The 22,354-nt window shown below is 42.2% G+C and overlaps 1 protein-coding gene across 3 annotated transcripts in view; it reads right to left on the bottom strand.

Moving 5' to 3' along the window:
* plag1 (pleiomorphic adenoma gene 1) overlaps positions 1-22,354 on the bottom strand; it is a 63,318-nt gene that overhangs the window by 32,897 nt on the left and 8,067 nt on the right. For all 3 annotated transcript variants that reach the window (XM_055634044.1, XM_055634043.1, XM_055634045.1), the window contains exon 2: positions 9,690-9,822. The gene's annotated coding sequence lies outside the window, so the exon portion shown is untranslated. The remainder of the gene's footprint in view (positions 1-9,689; positions 9,823-22,354) is intronic.

Below are 22,354 nucleotides of genomic sequence, written 5' to 3'. Positions count from 1 at the left end.
AATGGCAAGGAGCAGAGTGGGGGGGGTGAAGGTAGGTGGGGTGACTGAGTGAACTGCCAACGTACCAGGCGTGAGTGACTGCACTGCCAGCCCACGAGTCGTGAGTTAGTGAATTGCCAGCCCATCAGCCGTAAGTGACTGAACTGCCAGCCCAATAATCCATTCAGTCCACCCTCTTCCCCCTTCTCTCTTACAGTCTGTCACAATTTCTGGCAGTTTCTCAGCCGCCAGCCTGCCAGGTCCGAGTGATTGTACTGCCAGGCCTCAGTGACTGAGCTGCCAGCCCAAAAATCCATTTGGCCCACAAACTCCATACTAGCCCTCTGGAAACCAGTACCTTCGGCCCACAACACTCATACTAGCGCAACAGAAAGTGCCCCCCCCCCACCGGCCAGCAGCAATATTGGAATTGGTGGAGAGGTGGAATATTGTGTTGGGTGCCCAGCCTTCCCGTGTGATGCTGGGACCCAACGGGTCCCACTTAGTCTAGTATATATGGCAAACAGTTGCGGCACCCAACACCACTCACTCCTACTCTTTGCTTCCTGTCTGCCAACTAATTTTCTATCCATGTCAACACCCTACCCCCAATGCCATGTGCTCTAATTTTGTTGTCTTGGCATCAGGTTAGGAGGCTGTTCTTGTCATGACTTGATATCCGGCCCACTACGGTGGAGTCGGCTGCAAGCTTCTAAATTGAGCTGGATTGGTATTTGGCTGTAGTCACGGGTGTCTAAGGAGTATAGTTGGGGGCTGAGAACGCATCTTTGCGGGGCACCAGTGTTGAGGGTTATTGTAGAGGATTTGTCACTTATTCTAACCAATTGTGGTGTGTTAATTAGGATGTCAAGGATCCAGTTGCAAAGGTGGGTGCTGACTCCAAGTTCCACGAATTTGGAGAGGAGCTTAGTTGGCATATTGTTATTGAAAACGGAGCTGTTGTTTTTCAAATAGTAGCCTGATGTAGGTGTCCTTCTTATCCAGCTGCTCCAGGGATGAATGTAGAGCCAGGGAGATATTAGCCGTGGACCTGTTGTGACGGTAGCCAAACTGCAGTGGATCAAGGCTGCTTGGTAGGCTGGTTTTAATGTGTGCTATGAACAGCTTCTCAAAGCACTTCATTATGGCGGCTGTCAAAGTTACTGATCAGCGGGCATTAAGGCACGGGATTTTGCTTTTCTTTGACACCAGTATGATAATGGTCTTCGTGAAGCAAGTGGGTACCTCAGAACAGAGTAGGGAGAGATTAAAGATGTTCGTGAACTCTCCCGCTAGGTGGTCACGCGATTCTTAAGGAGGTGACCAGAGACTGCATCTGGGCCAGTTGTTTTCCATGGGTTCCGTAGAAAGAAATTCAATGCAATAAATATTATCACATCTCAGAATAGGGCCAAAGAAGTATTTTCATATAGCTTTTATTTATATCAGTGGTGCACAACCTTTTTTCACTAAAATGGAAATCCTAATAATTTAAGGTCCTGGAAAATGGTGATGCTGAATGAGTTTCAGATAATTAATAATTAAATGTATTTAGGTTTAGTTCTGTGAATGTGGGCTTTGCTGGCAAGAACATTTGCTGTCCATCCTTAATTGCCCTTGAAAATGGCAGTCAGCAGCTGTTTGGGTGAAGGTTCTTGCAGTGTTGTTGAATAGGGAGATACACGATTTAGATTCAGTGACAATGGATAAAAGTGATTAATTTCCAAGCCACTACAGCCCCGATAACCCATTATTTCCTTCAGTTAAATATTGGGAAGGTAGAACTATTGTCATTTGCCACACAATTATTATATTTGTTTACCTCACTGACTATTTCTAAACCCCCCACTCACCCAAATTCCTTTGACAAGTTGAATAGAAATGTCCCCAATCTCGTTGTTTTATTAATTGAACACGTAGATGAACATCCTCAAGGAGTGTAATTAGATGGAAACCGATTCAGATGCGATGTTTAAGAACTTGTTCAAAGAAGGGGCATATTTTAAAAGAGCGACAGAGATAGTTGCAGGAGAATGTGTGAGGTTATTATTTGTTTTTAGTTTCAGCTTGAACCAGAACATCTGAAGATTCAAAGTTTAATATAGTAATTGTGCTGATACTGACTCCAACCAACCACGTAATGAATATCATCAATTCCGGAGGTTTTATATTCCTGATGCCATTTAAACCACTTGGATTTCAATCACTTCGATGAAAAAGTGAATGGGGAGCATTGGAACAAAAATTTCCCCTCGGTACATATTAATTGTAATATAATAATGTATGCATGTTAGTAGGTGCAATCAAAACAACAAGCTTTTTTATCATTGGTGTGTTATGAATACCACAGAAAATATTATGTACTCTCAAGATCACATTAAATAGAATGTTATTGCTTAAATATATAGTTATTGGACTTTGCATTTTGGAAAAGTCCCAGATGAGCACAAGACAGCAAAATTCTGAAAATATTGGTGGTGAAAATGACTTCAGGACAGTTTGTTAGTAGAATGAAAGAAATGATAACCAAATACTTATACAGCTGTGTGAGTATAATTTTATGGATGAGAAATTGTGTTCAACCAATTCATGACTTCTTTGACAAAGTAACTAGTATGTTAGATAACAAGAAAGCCAATGGATGTTCTATGGATGTTCAATGGATGGTTCGTGAATTGCCCCATAAAAGATTACCGCATAAGATAAGCACCTGGTTAGGTTAAGGTGATAGGTTAAGTCCAGGGAGTCAGATATGGGGCTTTATGTGTGGGCCAGATGTATTGTCAGTGCAGAGGGGCTAGGAGCAAGGCCAAGTGTGCATCCAGAGTCAAGGTCTGGAACAGTACTAGGTGTGCAGTCAAAGCTGGGACAATGGGAGTGTTCCGCAATGGGAAGCTAGTCAAGTCAAGTCAAGAGTGTTTTATTGTCATATGGCCCGGACGGGACAATGAAAGTCTTACTTGCTGCAGCACAACAGAATATGTGAATATGTAAACATTGTATATAACGGGGGGAGGGGAAAAAAATAAAAAGTTCAATAAATAACAAATATAGTGCAAATAACAAATAATAAGTATTTTGCAGTCAGAGCTCATAGCTTATTCGTTGTGTTTAATAGCCTGATGGCTGTGGGGAAGAGGCTGTTCCTGAACATTATAGTCTTCAGGCTCCTGAAAATATTGGTGGTGAAAATGACTTCAGGACAGTTTGTTAGTAGAATGAAAGAAATGATAACCAAATACTTATACAGCTGTGTGAGTATAATTTTATGGATGAGAAATTGTGTTCAACCAATTCATGACTTCTTTGACAAAGTAACTAGTATGTTAGATAACAAGAAAGCCAATGGCTGTGTGGCCAGGATGATGTGGGTCCTTGATGATTTTGGCTGCCTTTGAGGCAGCGATTACGATAGATCCCCTCAACGTTGGGGAGGTCAAAGCTGGTGATGGACTGGGCAGTGGTCACAACCTTTTGTAGTCTTTTTCGCTCCTAGACGTTCAAGTTGCCGAACCAGGCCACAATGGCATTGTGGCCTGGTTCGGCAACGGTTAAGCAGCTAATCAGGTAAGCAGCTATGATCAGGGTAGAATAGGGGGCCAGGTGTAGGGCTGGACTCAGGGTCAGGAATGAGAGAAGGTATGCAACTGGAGTCGGGGTCAGGAGTAGGTGTGCAGTGAGATGCAGGTTGGTGAACATGGGCCAAATGTTTGATTTTACTTCGAAGTCACGTGAGTGACTACGTGAAGAAGCCCGTTCAGCCGCACGTGCGTCATTACGTCAGACGCATTGGTGCAGGCGACCGGTTGGGGAGCAGGAGCTCCTCCAACGCGGTAAGTTTTAAACTCAAGGTAAGCTTGTTTCTTACCTGTTTTATTCCTTGCAGGACACTCTTGTTCCAGAGGCTTCCTGCCAGAGGATTCGCGAGGCCCGACGAGGGAACCAGCTATGGGCTGTGGAGAAACCCCGGTTCTTGCCGCCAGGAGCGGGTAGCTGGGTTGTCGGGTTCGCGAAGTTGGTCGCTGATGGGTGGTCAGTGACTTCTAGGCGCTCCGGGTGCCGGGAGGGCTTTTCCCTCCTATAGGTACAGAGACGCTGGGGTTCCCAGTGAGGGGACCTCCAGTAGGCCGGGTGCCAGGAGGGGTTTTTCCCTCCGATAATAAAGATTTATGCTGGGGTTCCCGGGGAAGGGGACCTCCAGTAGGCCGGGTGCCAGGAGGGCTTTTTCTTCCGATATGAATGTTAATGCTGGGGTTACCGTGGAGGGGACCTCCAGTAGACCGGGAGTCGGGAGGGGGTTTCCCTCCAAGATAAATATTTATGCTGGGGATCCCGGGGAGGGGACCTCCAGGAGACCGCGAGTCGGGAGAGGTTTCCCCCGATATAAATATATATGCCGGGTGTCGGGAGGATTTCCCCGATATACATATAGAGGCTGGGGTTCCCGGGTAGGGGAATCCAGTAATTATGCGGACCGCAGGGGTCCCCAGGTAAGGGGTTAAACGGACCGTTTAAACAGTCAGCCCTGGTGTCGGTAGGGGTTTCCCTCCGATAATATACAATTGTGCTGGGATTTTCGGGGAAGGGGAAATCAGAGTTACTCTACAACTAAGTGACCACGAACAAGTTGGTAAGATTTACAATTGGTTGTGCAATACACAAATGATTGAGACATTGTCATCCACTCAGGGACATTTTAACCAGGTAACTGGACAATACTAGTATTCCAAAAAGGTTGGAATTTGGCCAGAAGAGTGTTGAGCCAGGTCCAGTATTTTAGCCAGGTTGCCTTCGAGACAGGCTCAGAGATATGGGGAATTGTCTTTCAAGGCAAGGTCAGAATTATGGCAAGAGTTGTCTTGGGACGTGAGAATTATCGGAACCGGGCCAGAGTTGATGTTCAGAGCAGACTCGAAATGATGGCAGTGTGGCCTGTTTATTATGAAAGAAGGGTGATCAAACTGATTTCATAGGGTTTTCCATGTACAATGATCATCAGAGATATTTGAAGGCATTGTTATGACGAGGCAATTTAACAGTATGATAACAATAAATCATTCAAAGGACTACTCAGAGTTCAAAAACTCTTGTGCTGTATTTTCTGGATTATATTTTGATGCTGTATTTGGCTAAAATCCACGCAGTCTCAAGCTAATTGAGGAATTGTTCTCTCCTATCCAGTAAATTAGGTTGTTATCAAATGGATAGTTGGCCTGTGACTCTGCCCTGGGCAACAGATTGGGACCAATAGAAACCTGGAACAGCCTTGCGGTTATAAAGCAGTTTCTATTCATTAGACTAACTGGCAATGTAATAGATGTGATGCAGCTGTGCAAGATTGAGAACTGACAGCATGCTTAATGACAAACAATAAGGGTCATGAAGGTCATTGATAATACAACTTCCTATTACCAGCTGAGCTAATAAAGCCACTATGATGGACAAACAGTATTCAGCATTGCTCCAGTAGTTTATCAATAAATATGTCATGATATTGCAAAAAAGATGCTATGGCTTAAGGTGAGAACATGCAAATGTCATCTCTAGTTGGAGGTGCAGGAGATTTGCATGAGTTATTAACTCTTCGGTATTGGTATCAACTATCTATAGACCCTAAGTGCATTTATGGGTTAAAGAGTGATTGAGTGAATATGCATAGGTGCATGCTCAACTTCATGTTGATACACTAAGATGTGGCATATGATAAGCACGAGAGTCATCAAGAGTCGCTTTAGGTTCCAGCTGTGGAATTGGCCTATGCAGTTGATTCCTGATTTGTCGGGAATTATAATAATGCAACATTATATGGTTATTTAAACGTAACTTGCTGGTCCAGCCTGCGGCTTGAGAGATCAGCCGTTGCATGATAAAATCAATATATGTTCTACAGATTCTCAATAGACTGCTTACGGCTTGGGTTGTCATGCCTATTTTTGTATGTATTCACAGTGCTGGAATGGTACCAAAAAGCGGTACTTTGCTGCTTCAGGAGATGGGAAGCATTTATTTAATGCTCATGTTATATTTAAATTGGTACAGATTCTGAGTTATTGCAGTTCATTTAAATGGTCTTGACAATATTGAATTATAGGGTCATTAACTGTGCCAAGGGGCTTTCCATCAGACTTACTGTAGCTAGTCTGTTGGGTTCACCTTGGATATTGAGTTAGTAAAGGATATCTGTTACACAGGTTTCCCAGGACAAGTACAATGCAGTATGGGAGATTGACATTGTGTTAAACTATTTTAACCAGGGGGTTCCAACTACAAAGCTTAGCTTTGATCGGACCTCATTAGGTAGTTATCCTCCTGGCGCTGGTTAGCGCAACAGGTCACTCGCTATATTATTGTGACAGGAGAGGATGATTACAAATATATGCATAGTATTTTATGTTATAATTAATTTAAGCAGAGCAGTAGGGGTGTCAGGTCTCAAAATAGCTCAAGATCATACCCAGGGACCTTTCGTTATGTGGGGACACACATATACAACAATACGTCAAGGTCACCAAGAGCCTTTGAGACTCTGAGCTAACTGATTGTTAGTTACAAAAGACGTTATAAGAACCTATCTGCTCAGATCTTGCCAGGTGTTAAAACGGAGTTGAGGTATGCAGGAGTTAGATACTGATCTGGATCTCACTCCACCAGGGCTGCTATAACAGCAGCAGCAAGGGTTAATTACGTTCTGCTGGACCACATCCTAACGGCTGTAGTGTGGTCAAACGAACAAAATTGCAAACATGTTATAATAACCTGTTGCCAGACCAGGGGTATTTCTCAATTTATTTATGTTCTGTTATAGGTTCCATCTAGATGAGAGATGTGACTATTGTTATTGCTTATTTAACAGCATCAGCACGTTTAAATCTATGTCATGACTGTATGCATTATGAATGTTTCCCTCATTTGTCAATGAGGCAGTTGTGGTTGTGTAGACTTGTTTCTCACGGCATGAAATCACAGAGCTTTGAAACCTTCACGTAGTCACTCACGTGACTCCGAAGTAAAATAGTAAAATAAAGATCAAACTTCAAACTGGTAAGTTCTCGTTTAATCTTACTATTATAATCTGATTTCCATACATTAATACACTAAGATCATTCATGTGCTGCACCTGTTGGTCAGAGCCTGGGTCTACTGTGGAATGTAATTTAGCCTAACCTTATTCATAGCTAATCCAATTTAAAGCATATTGCATTCAAGTGTAAGTTATAAGAGTTAACTCTTAATTATAAGAGTTTGAAAATTAGAATGTAATATACTATACAAATCAGACTTGCACTGTTGCTTTAAGTGCTGCCTCAGTGGATAAGTCCAGAGATGTGAATATTTCCTCTGACATCTTCTGCATGCCAGAGAAAGGACTTTTAATTGCCATAAAACTGATGAACTTTAACAAAACACACCACACAAACAATAGTTGTTTTTTGTTGAGAAATCAAAGAATAAAGCATGATTTATCAGGATACTCAGTAAACTCCAAGAATTTGGCATCTCATTGTTCAGACAACATGCCGGTTCAGCTTCTGGCACACCAGCTATTGTCCCTCTCGCTCGATTAAAATGCATCAAAGCCTTGTTTTCCATGCTCTCTTTATCATTAACTGCTATGTAATGCGAAAAACCAAAAGTGCATGGTACAATTATAAGTTTAAGAATCATTTAGACAAGTATATCGATAGGATAGGTTTAGTAGGATATGGGCGAAACCTCATTCTTCTGCCTTCTCCCCATAGCCCCCAACACTTTTACTAATCAAGAATCTGTCCGTCAATCTCCACCTTAAAAATATCAATTGACGGTTTCCATTGTCTGTGGCAATGAATTCTACACGTACACAACTAAAGAAATTCCTCCTCATCTCCTTTCTAAAGGTATGCCTTTTTATTCTGAAGCTATGTCCTCTGGTCCTAGATTCTCCTACACCCTCTCCACATTCACTCTATCCAGTCTTTTCACTACTCAGTAAGTTTCAATGAGATCGCCCCTCATCCTTCTAAACTCTAGCGAGTACTGGCCCAGGGCCTTCAAAAGCTCATGTTAACCCAATCATTCCTGGGATCATTCTCATAAACCTCCTCTGGACCAGCACATTCTTCCTTCGATAAGGAGCCCCAAAACTGCTCAATACTCCAACTGCAGTCTAACCAGTGCCTTAAACCCTCGGCTTTTCATCCCCGTTTTATATTTTACTACAGGTGCTATCTGCATGGAGTTTGGATGTTCTCCCCGTAATGTGCGTGGGTTTTCTCCAAGGATCATCGATTTCCTCCCACATTCCAAAGCTGTACAGGTTTGTAGGCTATTTGGCTTGGCGTGAATGTTAAATTGTCCCTTGTGTGTAGGGTAGTGTTACAGAGCAGGGATCGCTGGTCGGCGAGGACTCGGTGGGCTGAAGGGCCTGTTTCCGCACTGTATCTCTAAACTAAGGAAAATACAATGCTAGCATTTTATCTTTTTTACCATCAATTCGATTTTCAAATTAACCTTTTGGGAATCTGTACCAGCACTCTTAAGACGCAAGGGTGCATGATCTGATATCACAAGCTTGTGGCTAGGCGATTATAAATGGAATTACTCCAGTAAGATTCAAGGTGGAAAAGTGTTAGAGGACGAAACGTTACAGTGGTGTGAGAATGCGACAAAATGGTATTTGTAATTCTCAACTTATCACATGTGCAGCACCAAAGCAGTTAATGTAGCTGCAAAGTACCAAAGGTTAACTGTCCATTGCCTCCCAGATGACTATGAGAGTTGTTGCAATACCAACATTAATACAGCTTGATAAGTGGCATGGTGACTGAAGCAAATATTGGGAGACCTCTAGCAAATGTGATGGAAGTCCCAGTCACACGGGAGGCCTGGGCCCCCCCAACCCAACCCCTTCCCCAATGCAATATTCCACCACTCACCTGTTCCCCCAATGCAACCCGTTCCCCCAAAGCAATATCCCACCACTCTGGGGAGGTGGTGGAGGGGGGGGGGGGGGGGGGGGGGGGGTGGGGGAGGGGGGCACGGGGAGGGGGAACCTTCAAAACCTTCATAACTTTTGTACTATTTCACCGATCGAAACAAAACTTATTTGACTTGCAGCAGAGGAGAATGGTGAGGAAGGTGGCGAAAAATCTTAGTGCTATGGGGGTTCGTTTTTGTGTAAATTTAATACAATGCAGACAGGAAGTGGTCAAGATGAGAGTTTTAATAATAGTATAGTCGATGGAAAAAAAAAAAATTAATTGGGGAAGGAACAGTGAAGGGATTGGGCTCCAATCCTCCAGACAGTTGACAAAGGTGATACAACCATACTCTAGAGAATACTTAATGACCTTGAACACGAGGCAAACCAAGTAATCTGCCATGGCTATGGGAACTATATGATTGGCCAAATGTGGTGATTTCCACCAGATCTAGGCAGATTAAATCATGGTTCGTTAATAGTATCCAACCATATGGCTTGACTGACAAATCCAATAATATGTGCAAGGCCCTTCCAACAGCCAACATTTTGATACTCTTAAAATAGTTCCTCATCCTCTATTCTGAACCTGAAGATTTGTGTTCTCTAAACAGTCCCACTGAAATATGCGCTTCCTCAGTACGTTTAACAGCTTTAAGTTTGAAAACATCCCATGCACATTTTTTATTTGCATATTATGGTTATCTGAATACAAACCCCAAGTTGACAAAAAGCCAGTAAGAATATTTACCTTCTCTGTACTTTATGTTGTTTATAAAAAAAAATCAAAACACTATTTCCAACTTCACGTACAGTGTTCTCAGCCAGTTTCACTAATTCTTCTAGGTGGTGAGTAGAATTTGATGTGTCCCATTTTTGATGGCCTAAAAAACAAGTACAGTGAATTTAAGGGTAATCAGATAAACATTTTAATCAGTTTATTTTTATTACAAGGTACATTTTAATTTAACCACATTAAAAAAATGGAGAAACGTTTTCAGAGTATCTAATGCTAATCCTTTGAGGGAAGTAGAGAAAATCCAGGGAAATGCGAGCCAGTGAACCTCATGTCAATAGTAGGGAAAACAATTGGGAGAGATTCACTCCCATTTGGAAGAGAATGGGTTAACTAGGGACAGTCAGCATGGCTTTGAACATGGTAGATCATATCTTACTAACCTAACCCGAGGTGACTGATGAGGGTCGGGCAGTGGATGTTGTCTACATGGATTTTAGTAAGGCAATTGATAGTGTCCCCCATGGTAGGCTGACCCAGAAGATGAATAGCATCTAATTAATAGTGACTTGGTCTCATGAATTAAGAACGTGTTTACTGATAGAAGATGGAGGGCTGTAGTAGAAGGGCAATATTCAGGCTGGAAGTCTGTGACCAGTACAGCAGGTTGTAGATCCGATATGGATGGGGTGGAGAAATGGCAGATGGATTTTAATCCAAGCAAGTGAGAGGTATTGCACTTCGGGAGGTCAAATGCTTGGGGAAAAATATAAAATGAATGGCAACAACTTTAACAGCATCAATGTACCAAGTTCACAACTCCCCAAAAGTGGCAATACAAGTACAGAGTGGTACAGGAGGTATATGGCATGTTTGCTTTCAATGGTCATGGCATGGAGTGCAAGAATCAGGAAGTCATGATGCAGCTTTATAGGACTTGTCAGCTACATTTGGGAGTGTTGTGTGCAGTTTGGAAAAAGTACAGAGGTGGTTTACCCAATTCATGCCTGGAATAGAGGGTATTAACTAAATGTAGATGGTGGATGGAGTGTTTTCTCTGGAAGGCTGGAGGCCTGATAGAAGTAATTATTGTAGACTAATGCATGTTCCTTTAACATAGTGACCTCACCACTACTAACCACTCCCCATATCACCAGTATAATTGTAACCTCCCCACCTCTAGATCGCTCTCTAGCTCCGGTGACAGACCACGGACAGCTAGGGCAGTAATGTATCTGTGTATTGTTAATAGTAATAAAACAGTAGTGAAGACATAGTGTGTTTTGACTCGTCTTTACAATTACGAGTCATTGATAGGTTAGACAGTCAGAAACGTTTCCCCACTGGAGGACATAGCTTTAAGGTGAGAAAGTCAAAGTTTAAAAGGAGATGTGCACAGCATTTATTTTTTATATATTTATTGGTTTAAAACAGAAGGTGGCGAGTGCCTGAAATTTGGCCAAAGGTGGTGATTGAAGCAGATTTGTTAGTGGCATTGATAGGCATATGGATATGTAGGGTGTATAGGTTATGTGCAGGTAGATAATTAATGGTTTTGGCATGGAAGGACCTTTTCTTGAGCTGTACTGTTCTATGTTCTTAACATTTGTAAACTTGAACCAGAAAGTTAGGTACAGAAAGTGTAGGGAAATAAAAACCTATTTTATTAAGAGATTAGATATAAATTTACATTTAAATCTATTAAAAGCACTCAAACCATTCACTTTTAATTCAGTGCCACAGGTTCTTTGGCATAGAGACTTAGTTACCCAATGGGTACAAACAATGAAATACAAAAGCCCCGGTGAGTTTCTCATAGTAAATACATCAACCTCATGCTGAAATCCAATACACTTATATCCTATTTGATAATTTACTGACAATTTCCCAATAAAATATTTAAGCACGTATATGGTCAGAATAAGGTATAGTCTGATTTAATGAATGCTATTATTGGTTGAAAAATATCTAGCTTGTTATACAACAGAACTATTCAATTTGTGAAAAGAAATTTGCTTTTTAACAAGATTTATGCTGGAACTTTTATTGAGATGGATTAGAAACAAAATGCTGAGCAATGTTGGGAATTTAAAACACTGGTTTCAGAAGTGGAAGGGTGGGAGATTGCAACCTTCACGCGGTCCGCCCTGTTTCAACGAATGCAATCAACCCAGCGTGCACAAACAAACAAGATCAAATAGAACAAGTTGTTCTGCAACTTTAGGCTGTGCACGCCATACGCATGAAGAAGAGGAAGTGGAAGTGCGCTTAATACTTGTACAGGTGCACAATCTTTTATCCGGTGTTCCGGAAACCGAAAAACTCCGAAAACCGGCCATTTTTTCCAGATGTCGTCTGCGCACCAAAGCTCGCGTTTGGCGCCAAACTTGACCCGAAACGACGCACGGTCAACCCAGGTCTGTACTACTGTAGCGGCTGCCTCCTCCCCGGAGACCGGGAGACGCTTAAAACATCTGTAAATCATTGCTTAAATGTTAGTCAGTTAGTTTGGAGGGGCTTATGTGGGGGGGGGGGGGGGGGGGGGGGGGGGGGGGGGGGGGGTGAAGGGGTAAACTTTAATTCTTAGTCCTCTACCTGGTCGGGGGAGCGGTCAATGCCTTACCGGGTCGCCGTGCAGTAAACTCCGCAGCGCTGTGGCCGGTGGGGCTGCGGGCGGCGTCGGTTGTAGCTCCGACCCCGGCAACTCTACCCCTGGCTGCGAGGCGCTCCAAATCCAGCGCGGCCCGCGGCCGGACGCCCCAGCTCCGCGAATGTCGGGAGACGGCGGCGTCGCAGCGCTGGGATACCAGCGGGGAGCGGGCAATGCCTTACCGGGTCGCCGTGCGGCAAGCTCCGGAGCGCTGTGGCCGCCGACACACAACATTCGCGGAGCGTCGCTGGATTTGGAGCCGCGCAGCCAGGGCTGAGTTGCCGGGGTCGGAGCTCTAACCGGCGCCGCCCGCGGCCGGAGGGAGCCCCCAGCTCCGCGATGTTGGGAGTCGCCGACCAGGTAGGGGACTAAGAATTAAAGTTTCCCCCTTCACCCCTACTCCACCACCACCACATAAAATCCCTCCAAACTAACTGACTAACATTTATGCAATGATTCTCCCGGTCTCCGGGGAGGAGGCAGCTGCTCCAGACTTTTCAAGATGCCCGCGCTAAATACCTAATCTACGCTAAAAATCTTCCATTCGGAAATCCGAAAATGTCCGAAATCCGACAAGTGTCTGGTCCCAAGGCTTTCGGATAAAAGGTTGTGCACCCTACTTAATATCTTATATAAATAGCCAATGATTAAAAAGCCATATTTAGATACCAATTGCCATAAAATGAATAATGCAAAAAAGTCAAGTGTGCTTTATTGGCATATGTTCCAAAACAGAACAGTGAAATTCTTACCTGCAGGAACATAGTACTCTGTAAAGCCCTCAATAAAAAAAAAATTTCAATAAATTAAAAACAGACAAATAAACAATGGTTTAAGAAGAAACTGCAGATACTGGATAATCGAAGGTAGCAAAAATGCTGGAGAAACTCAGCAGGTGAGGCAGCATCTATGGAGCGAAGGAAATGGGCAACGTTTCGGGCCAAAACTCTTCTTCAAACTGATGCGAGGGTGAGGTGGGGGGGGGGCACGCAGGAAGACGAAAGGAAGAGTAGCCAGTGGGCTGTGGGAGAGCTGAGAAGGGGAGGAGAAAGTAAGGACTACCTGAAATTAGAGAAGTCAATGTTCATACCGCTGGGGTGCAAATTGCCCAAGCGAAATATGAGGTGCTGCTCCTCCAATTTACGGTGGGCCTCAGTCTGGCCATGGAGGAGACAGAGGACAGAAAGGTCGGATTCAGAATGGGAGGGGGAGTTGAAGTGCTGAGCCACCGAGAGATCAGGTTGGTTATTGCGAACCGAGCGGAGGTGTCGGTGAAGCAATCACCAAGCCTACGCTTGGTCTCATCGATGTAGAGCAGCTGATATCTAGAGCAGCGGATGCAATAGATGAGGTTGGAGGAGGTGCAAGTGAACCTCTGCCGCACCTGGAAAGACTGCTTGGGTCCTTGAATAGAGTCAAGGGGGGGGGGGGGGGGGGGGGGGGGGGGGGAAAGAGGTAAAGCGACAAGTATAGCATTTCTTGCGGTTGCAAGGGAGTGGCCGGAGAGGGGGTGTTTCGGGTGGGAAGGGAAGAATTTACCAGGGAGTTACGGAATGAGCGGTCTCTGCGTAAAGCAGACGGCGAAGAGATGGGAAGATGTGGCAAGTGGTGGGGTGACATTGGAGATGGCGAAAATGACAGAGGATTATTTGATATGGGTGACGGCTGGCAAGGTGGAAAATTAATGCCCCCGAGTCTTTAGTTGAGAACCTATTTGAAGGTTGTAGTATTTAATAGCCTGATGGTTGTAGGGAAGCAGCTGTTACTGAACCTGGAAGTTTCAGGCTGGAGTGAAATTAAGAGTACAAGTCTCAGATGCTGGCTGCCTTTTCGGTCATAGATCCCTTCACTGGTGAAGAGGTCAGTACCAGTGATGGACTGGACAGTGATCACCATTTTATGCAATGATATTCGTTCCTGCTGCTAGAATTGCCGAACCAGGCTACGATCCAACCAGACAATATGCCCTCTACTGTACACACCGAGATTCAAGAGAGTATTTGTTGACATACCAAACTCAATCTTCTAAGTAGAGGCGTTGATGGGCTTTCTTTATGATTGCATCAATGTGCTGGGTCCAGGACAGATCGTTATACATATATATATACACATATATATATATACACATATACACACACACACACACATATATATGCATGTCCAGGAATTTGACGTTTTTGACTCTGCACCATCGTCGATGTAGATGTAGACAGGTTGGCGCACCGTCGTCCTTCCTCTTCCAAAGTCCATAAACATTTATTTGGTCTTACTGAAGTCGAGAGCAAGGATGTTGTTCTGGCACCAGTTGATGAGTCGATTGATCTCCCTCCCATACTCCAACTCATCATTTGCAATTCACCCAACAATGGAGGAATCGGCAGTAAACTTTAAGATGGAGTTCTAACTGTGTCTGGCTACACAGCCATGAGCTTCAAATGAGTAGAACAGTGGCTTGAGGTGCTCCTGTGCTGATAGTTATCAAGGAGGAAGTGTTGCTGCCAATTTGTGCAGATTGTGGTCTGTTGATGAGGAAGCTGACAATCCAGTTGCAGGGAGATGCACAGAGACCCAGTCCTGTAAGCTTGGACGGGATGAATGCTGAGCTGTGGTCTATGATCAACAGCCCAACATGTGTTTTTATTGTCCAAGTGGCCCAGTGCAGAGTGGAGAGCCAGTGAGATTGCATCCTCCGTCGACTTATTGTGGCGGTAGGCAAATTGTAGTGGGTCCATGTTCTTGAGGTAAGAGCTGATCTGTGCCATTACCAACCTCAAAGTACTTCATCACCATGGAGATTAGTGCCACCAGTGAGCAGTATTAGAGGCACGTCATCTTACTCTTCTTGAACACTGGTATTATTGATGCAGTTTTAAAGCAGATGGGAACCCCTTGACCTCAGTAATAAGAGACTGAATATGTCCACACAAACTCCAGCCAGTTGGTCCAAGAACCCAATCTGATGTATCATTAGGTCTGGACACTGAGGGTTAATCGTCCTGAAGAATCTTTTGACGACAGTCTGTGACCGAGATTGGAACACCATTGGGGGCTAAGGAAGGCACATCAATGCTCTCCCTATCAAAGCATGTGTAGAACACATTGAGCTCAGCTGGGTGTAACGCTGCACTGTCGCTTGAGCTGCCCCCCCCCCCCCCCCCCCCCCGGCGATTCTGTCTTGCAAGAAGTGATGGAATGTAAGCCCTGCCACAACTGCTGGACATACGCATCATCTTCCAGTTTAGAGCGAAAGCCCCTTTGGGCCTTTTACTGCTTTCACATGGTATTGTACTTGGGGAAAAGCCTATCTACTACTTGGGTGAAATAGAAATAATCTTAAAAAATTGTATTGGATGGACTTGTTTCATAGATAAAATCCACCACATTTCAACCAGCAAACCTCAAGCATTCAATATTCTGCTGCTATCGAAGCTACACCAATAATTGAGGTCATTTTAGGGTATTAATGAAGGATTTAATATTCAATGTTAAATTTGCTAAAGTGTCAAATTGTTTGTTCATTCTCCACTTTCTTGTAAGGCTTGTGGTAAAGGCACCTCTCAAACTGCAATAAAAGAAAACATTGTCCCAGCATCAATGCAGGAATTCTTGTATCCCCATAGATTAAGTATTCTCACCTTTGGTAGTAGTAATTGTGGAAATGGAATGGCAGTGATAGTCAAAGCAAATTTGACAAGCTACAGCAATGCATATTTGGACAAAAATGCACTGCCTGTGCTCGTCAACTCAGCAGAGATACTGATCAAGAAATTGCCTAATTTTTAACATTGGTACATTCAAGAAATTGTGTTTCAGCCAACTAATGATTATTCTACCATCTTGTGAATTTTCATTTAAGGAGTCACTATAGAAGCAGATTAGAAAATCGTACAGCACAGTCTATAGCATGCACTTGTAGCAATGTAGATTGTTAATCCAGTGCCATTTACGTATAGAATAGAGATCTCGTTAGACTAAAAGGATAGCACTTGCTGATCATGACTACCACTTAGCATTTGATAAGCTGCTCAGTGTATTACTGTGGATTAATATGGGATGTTTCAATAAGAAGTTTGAATGGAGCAGAACATTAGAAACTGAAAGTGGGTGAACGCAGAATGCCACCAGGTGCAAATAATGTCCATGTGACTGCAATGACTTCAGTGAGTGCAGCCAATGCTTGTTAACGTTGGCTGCACTCAACAGATGATTGTTCCCTTCTGGAGTAATTTCTTCTGGTAATCTTCAAAGAGACAGGATTTGTCTTTGATTCATAAAATTAAATATCCTCTATTGCCAAACCAGGAAAAATGACCACTCGCAAAGATGCTCGAATGGTGTTGTGCAATGGATGGTAAGGAGCTTGGGGTGGGAAAGAGTTTGGGGTGGGAGGTGGCGGTGAGATACAAGAACTGCCACAACTGCTGAACATCCTTGAATATCTATGCAACTACAGAGCGGAATGCAGTTTGTGCAGATAAATTATTCTTGCTTTCACAATTCCTCCAATTGTTTTTGGGAGAAACAATTTATATTGAAGTTTAGCCAGAAATAGTAATAATAGGTCACAAATGATATTGGAGAAATCCTTTTTTCTGGAAAGAGAAAACCTGGCAAGCTGGCACAGCAAGCTCAATGGCAATGAGATAAACAGATGTGCAAGTGGTCAATAACCACAGAATATAGCCTATTAAAAAAACATCTTATTTGAATAAATCCTTGAAAAATCTTGCAAGAGTTTTGTTTGATCCTACATAGATGTACAAATCATATACCATGGCAATATTTAAACCCACTGTTGCTCACCTTCATTGCACAGCAATGCACACTTCAAGGAACAGCACATTCTGAGAATTAGCCAGTTTACTGTCCATTCTTGTTCAATTGACAGTCCTGATTAGGGCAAGCAAATAAAATCAGCCCAAATTTTATTGGATTGTAAATTTGATTTAAAACTTTAGAATGTAATCATGTTGCCATCTAGCCAATTTGTAACATTGTGAATATTTCAATTCTTTACGGTCAATTCTTTAAGTTAAATATATTTTATTGTCAATATACACAATACAGATGTACAGATGAAAATCTTTTATAGCAGAAACAGACAGAATCAGACCACACCTGAAAACAAAATTAGATTCTACAAATCAAAAGAAAAAGATTGTGCACAAAAGACATTAGTGCAAAACTATTTGGCAACAAGTCCATAGTAGAGCAAGAAGTATCTGTTGTATTTGAATTGTGTATGTTGGTTGAAGAATTTGATGGTCATACGAAAGCAGCTCTCCCTGAAACTGGTGGTGTGGAACTTTAGGCTTTTATACCTCCTCCTCCATGGTACCATGAAAAGAGGGAATGGCCAAGATGGTAGGGATCCTTTATGATGATGCATTCTTGAGGCAGCACCTCGTGTAGATGCTCTCCATGTGGGCCCAGACCCACCACTCCAAAACCTCAACATTCCTGCGAGTTAGAATTGCCATACCATAATACAACTGATCAGATATTCTACAGTGCATTTATACAGGTTAGTTGGAGTAATTGGTGACATGTTGAATCTCTTCAAAAACTTCCAAGTAGAGGTTGCCTTCACAATTACTCAGTGTATGCTGGGCTTGGAACAAGACATCACAGATATTAACACCCAAGCATTTGAAGCTGTTACTCTCCCCACCACTGATCCAACTGGCATGCGTTCTCCCATCCTCCCCTTTCTGAGGGGAACGATTAATTCCTTAGTTCTGTTGACGTTCAACAAGAGGTTGTTGCAGCTCTACACAACTATTGATTCTCTCATGTGCTGATTGATCTGTCTTGCATGGCTTGGTATGTATAGTTTAGTTGAGAGATCATTTAGAGACATTGGAGTTATGCTCAGTCACACAATTAAGTGTGTAAAGAGGACAGCAGAAAGCCAAGCAAAGTCTTGATGTACACCTGTGTTGATGGTTGACAAGGTGTCAGTGACGGGTACCAAACTTTAGTTCGGAAGAAAAAAGTTTTTGGATGGCTGTACCCAATCACCCATTTAGGTTAGAAAGGACTTAGATGTGACTATCATTTTTGCATATTTTGAAAATTATTTCCCATTTCCGGAAAAAATAAGTAGGGAAAATCAGAGACGCAATTGGCGAGGAAGAACATCTGTGAAAGGTATTTAATTGAAGCAAATTGCAATAAGCAACCATGTTCAAAGAGGTTCAAATGACAGCACAATCACCGAAGAATGATCGGATTACTGAAAGTTATGGAAGCAGATTAAAAAAATAATTGTTTTACTGGCATAGAAAATAGGTGCAGGAGGTGGCCATTTGGCCCTTCGAGCCACTACAAATATTGATGACGACAAGATTTTGTTCAAAGCCTGCATACTTCCTTCACTCAGATTAAGCTCCAATTTTAATCTCAAGGAATGTCAGGACCCAACAAAGTACATTAGTAACATTACCTTTTACTATGTAGAATGTCAAACATATTGCCAATCAGTAGTCATACAACCAGCCAATAGGTCCCACTATTTACCTCAACTCTGATAATATTGGGCATTTTATGTGCAAAATTGAGGATTTCTGCTTTTGTAAAGCCCGTTTGATATATTTTACAAAAGCTGCAAAGACCATGAGGATCGTGGCTCCAGAGTGTCTGTGGCCTGGGACGAGGTTGAATAAAGGTTGATGTCCAGATGGCCTTTAATTGTTAATATGTGTGAGGTTTTGCAAAGGGAGCTAGGTCCTCCTGCAAATGCATGCTCAGGATTGGTTGGGAGATGATGGGTTATAATAATTTTGCTAATTATGCTGCATGGTCTTCGCGCCGTTACTCGTGATTGGTCAAGGAGAGGGTCCTTGCCCAAATTGTTTACTTTACCTGCTAGAATATTTCTTTGCTTAATCAAACTGTTTCCCCACTAAGTGCTTTCTATCAAACCAATGTTATGTGATATTTTGTGATTGGGTTAGGGAGCCGTTAATTAATGTATTTTGTAACCCTTATTGATAATTGGCTTGTTAGGGTCTTGTAATCTATGTCGAGCTGACCATTTAACATTTTGTAAAAACAGGTCAAACGGTGAGCTTCACGACTGTCTTGGAGAGGGTTCCACCCCAGAGAATTCAGAAGTTTGGTAACACTCGTTTCTCTCTCATAGGTGTTAGTAACAAATCGAGCTGCCTGTCTTTGGACACGTTCGATGGAAGAAATGTTTTTATTTGTGTATGGGTCCCGTGCTGCAACTGCATAGTCCAAATGAGGTCTAACGAGGGTGAAGTATAGCTTCTCCTTGACAGAAGTTGAACGATGATGAAATTTGCGCCTCAGAAAATTTATGACACCTGTTTCTTTCACCATTGCATGATGAGTCTGACCATTCCAACGCAGATCATTCTGCAATTTGATGCCAAGATACTTGGTTTGTTTGGATTCAACGGTGGCACCAAGTATATTGTAAGATGTTTCGCCTGGATTCCTCTTTCTGGTGACACGCATGGTTACACATTTGGAAGGGTTGAACTGCATGCCCCATTGTTCTGACCACTCAACCATAGTATCGAGATCCTTTTGGAGCATCTTCATCATCAGCTGACTTAATTGGACGGTACAGCAAACAATCATCAGCGAATAGTCTGGTCATACTTGCGACTTTTTCATGGATGTCATTTATGTAAAGCAAAAACAGATGTGGGCCAAGTACTGTGCCCCGAGGTGTACCACTCAACACTGGATGCCATTGGAGCTCTTTCTGTTCACACACACACACTGAAGACGTTTTGTCAGGAAACTGGAAATCCATTGTTTCGTGTTGGAACGAATACCATAGAAGTTAAGCTTCTGAAGTAGTCTCTGGTGTGGGATGACATTAAATGCTTTAGAAAAGTCAAGCACAACTAAATCCATGATGACGTTATTATCCTTCTAAACTCCAGTGAATACAAGCCTAAGTTAATTTTGAATCATCACTGTATGTATGTCAATGAATCCAACCCCTTTCAATCTGCTACTGGAGAAAATAATTAATTTACCCTGAAGAATCCTTAGTTTTGATCACTATTAAATCCCTCCTTGGTGCCAATAAAATTGAATCTTTCTGCAAAACAGAAGTCCTAATCAATCTGCAGGAGAGACTGTAGATTGTGGAATCATGTGCAAAAATGGTCTGTGGGAGTTCAGTGTGTAGGGCAGCCATTATGAACAGAACTGGACCAACAATTTTGGACAGGGAATTGAAGGGTCCCAACCTAAAACTGTCTGGTTTCCTTTGGTTTTCAATGTTTCACTCAAGCAATAAAAATACTGTATTAACTTTAAAATTATCTTGAATGATTTGCACAAAATATCTAGGTTTCTGCGCACTGCATTACCCCTTAACCCATTCCATCATTGCAATTAATTTGCTAATTATTCTTCCAAAAGGCCACTGTTTCACAATCACTGCTGAATTTTCTATGCTCCCTCAGTTTGCATTCTCATATTCTATCCAGTCATTTGCAAACTAGAAATTCACATATGTGCATCTGCACTCTAGTTTCTAGTAACGATTCTTCCCCAGCCCAAATCAGAATCAAGGGAATGTCTACTGCACTCATTCCAGCAACTGCACTGTCCTAGACAGTTTATATCCATGTTACTGGGTAAATGGGCTTCCAGTCTTGATAACAATTCAATTGAGTGTTACTTCCCATCTGACTGCTTTCCAATAGATCAAGGCCATTTGGTTCCAAGGTAAAATATTGAATTAGTCACTGGAGGATGCTAAAGCCTGTAGTACTATTATAGTGTAGCATCCGACATAGTTTGGTAAATGTTGAGTATCTAAAACCTCTAGATTGAGAGTTGAACTGTACAAGTTGAATCTACCCAAGGTCAATGAAACATCAGGAATTATTGTTACAACTCTATTCCTATTCCACACAATCCAACAGTTGTTTGCCATCTCAGGTTGGACAGTTGACCTGAATAGTGATCTTGCAGATGTATTTGAAATCAAACTGTCGACAATCCAGTTTTAAAAGCAGAGATGACAAGTGCAGCTATCTTCAATCGTTGCAAACACATAAAATAATCACCACTTCAGACATGCAAAGTTGTACAATTAATAAACATTAAAGCTAGTATGTTCAGTAGGGTGATAGGAAATAAAGTGACAGGGTCTTGAAAAACCATATCTGGTGACAGTGCCTTTCCAAAAGTTAAAACGCATCAATGAATCAAACCAAATGCTTCAGTAGACTTGGGACAAAGATAATTGGCTTAAATAAAGCATGGAGGTCGATATATTGAAATAAAGCTAACTTGTGTCCAGAAAGGCAATGTATGTGCAATAGCTCAAGTACAGTGGTCAATGAAAATGCAGCAGATTTCACTTATAATCTTAAAAGACTGCTGGAGAAATCTAGCTGGTCAGGTACTATCTGTGGAGAGATACAAATAAAGACATTCTGGATTGGAAACTTTCATACCAAAAACTACTGTAAAGGGACTATGATCAACTGTTGCTTAGAATGATTTTCAAGAGCCCACCACTATTTTCCTCAACCCACCCTATAATTATTGCCTATCCATTTCCCACCACAGATACTGGTCTGCTGAGTTCTTCTTGTAGTTTGCTTTTGCTCAAGATTACAATAACTGCAGTGTTGGCTTCATTTAATTTTAGACAGTTTAACACATGGAAATAGAATCTAGGAAAGGGACATTTAGCATATCTAAAATTAAGCATCTTTCTAGCGTTCAGTCTAGAATTTAAAACACACGATAAGATCCACTTAATTTGGAAATGATTACATTATGGACACAATGGCAGCTAATCTTATGTTCACTAAAGTGTTCTAAACTATTGAAAACATTTGATCATACCAAATTCTGCCTCAAAACATCTGCATATTATCAATATGAACAATGAGTAAAAATTAAAATATAAAGAAAGACATTCTGGATTGGAAACCTTCATACCAAAAACTACAGCAAAGGGACTGTGATCAACTGTTGCTTAGAATGATTTTCAAGAGCTCACCACTATTGACATGAACTTTATAAA

The sequence above is a fragment of the Leucoraja erinacea genome, chromosome 4, assembly GCF_028641065.1.
Source record: "Leucoraja erinacea ecotype New England chromosome 4, Leri_hhj_1, whole genome shotgun sequence".
In the NCBI taxonomy this organism is placed as follows: Eukaryota; Metazoa; Chordata; class Chondrichthyes; order Rajiformes; family Rajidae; genus Leucoraja; species Leucoraja erinaceus.
Note: the sequence above shows the minus strand (reverse complement) of the source record. Positions and strands in the feature narration are given on the sequence as shown.